Here is a 1,373-nt window from a genome sequence, read left to right on the forward strand (position 1 = left end):
TGCTTCAAGGTGTAGACCTTTTAGCCGATGCTGTAGCTGTTACAATGGGGCCAAAGGGAAGAACAGTGATTATTGAACAGAGTTGGGGAAGTCCCAAAGTAACAAAAGATGGTGTGACTGTTGCAAAGTCAATTGACTTAAAGGATAAATATAAAAATATTGGAGTGAAACTTCTTCAAGATGTTGCCAATAACACAAATGAAGAGGCTGGGGATGGTACCACCACTGCTACTGTACTGGCACGGTCTATTGCCAAGGAAGGCTTTGAGAAGATTAGCAAAGGCGCTAATCCAGTGGAAATCAGGAGAGGTGTGATGTTAGCTGTTGATGCTGTAATTGCTGAACTAAAGAAGCAGTCTAAACCTGTGACAACCCCTGAAGAAATTGCCCAGGTTGCTACAATTTCTGCAAATAGAGACAAAGAAATTGGCAACATCATTTCTGATGCAATGAGAAAGGTTGGAAGAAAGGGCATCATCACAGTAAAGGATGGAAAAACACTCAATGATGAATCAGAAATTATTGAAGGCATGAAATTTGATCGAGGCTATATCTCTCCATAATTTATTAACACGTCAAAAGGTCAGAAATGTGAATTCCAGGATGCCTATGTTCTACTGAGTGAAAAGAAAATTTCCAGTGTCCAGTTGATTGTACCTGCTCTTGAGATTGCCAATGCTCACCATAAGCCCTTGGTCATAATTGCTGAAGATGTTGATGGGGAAGCTCTAAGTACACTCATTTTGAATAGGTTAAAAGTTGGTCTCCAAATCGTAGCAGTCAAAGCTCCAAGTTTTGGTGATAATAGAAAGAACCAGCTTAAAGACATGGCTATTGCTACTGGTGGTGCAGTGTTTGGAGAAGAGGGGTTGACCCTAAATCTTGAAGATGTTCAGCCTCATGACTTGGGAAAAGTTGGAGAGGCCATTGTGACCAAAGATGATGCCATGCTCTTGAAAGGAAAAGGTGACAAGGCTCAAATTGAAAAACGTATTCAAGAAATCATTGAGCAGTTAGATGTTACAACTAGTGAATATGAAAGGGAAAAACTGAATGAACATCTGGCAAAACTTTCAGATAGAGTAGCTGTATTGAAGGTTGATGGGACAAGCGATGTTGAAGTAAATGAAAAGAAAGAGTTACAGATGCCCTTAATGCTACGAGAGCTGCTGTTGAAGAAGGCATTGTTCTGGGAGGGGGTTGTGCCCTGCTTCGGTGCATTCCAGCCTTGGATTCATTAACTCCAGCTAATGAAGATCAAAAAATTGGTATAGAAATTGTTAAAAGAACACTCAAAATTCCTGCGTTGGCCATTGCTAAGAATGCAGGTGTTGAAGGATCTTTGATAGTTGAGAAAATTATGCAAAGTTCCT

The 1,373-nt window shown here is 40.3% G+C and overlaps 1 pseudogene across 1 annotated transcript in view; it reads left to right on the forward strand.

The window, feature by feature from the left end:
• The first annotated feature begins 2 nt into the window (after positions 1–2).
• The window catches only part of LOC105818761, a 2,125-nt pseudogene continuing 754 nt past the window's right edge, over positions 3–1,373 (forward strand). The window contains exon 1 of the transcript XR_001137916.1: positions 3–1,367. The product of XR_001137916.1 is annotated as a 60 kDa heat shock protein, mitochondrial pseudogene (transcript). The remainder of the gene's footprint in view (positions 1,368–1,373) is intronic.

Source organism: Propithecus coquereli, unplaced genomic scaffold, assembly GCF_000956105.1.
Source record: "Propithecus coquereli isolate 6110/MARCELLA unplaced genomic scaffold, Pcoq_1.0 Scaffold45, whole genome shotgun sequence".
Taxonomy (NCBI): domain Eukaryota; kingdom Metazoa; phylum Chordata; class Mammalia; order Primates; family Indriidae; genus Propithecus; species Propithecus coquereli.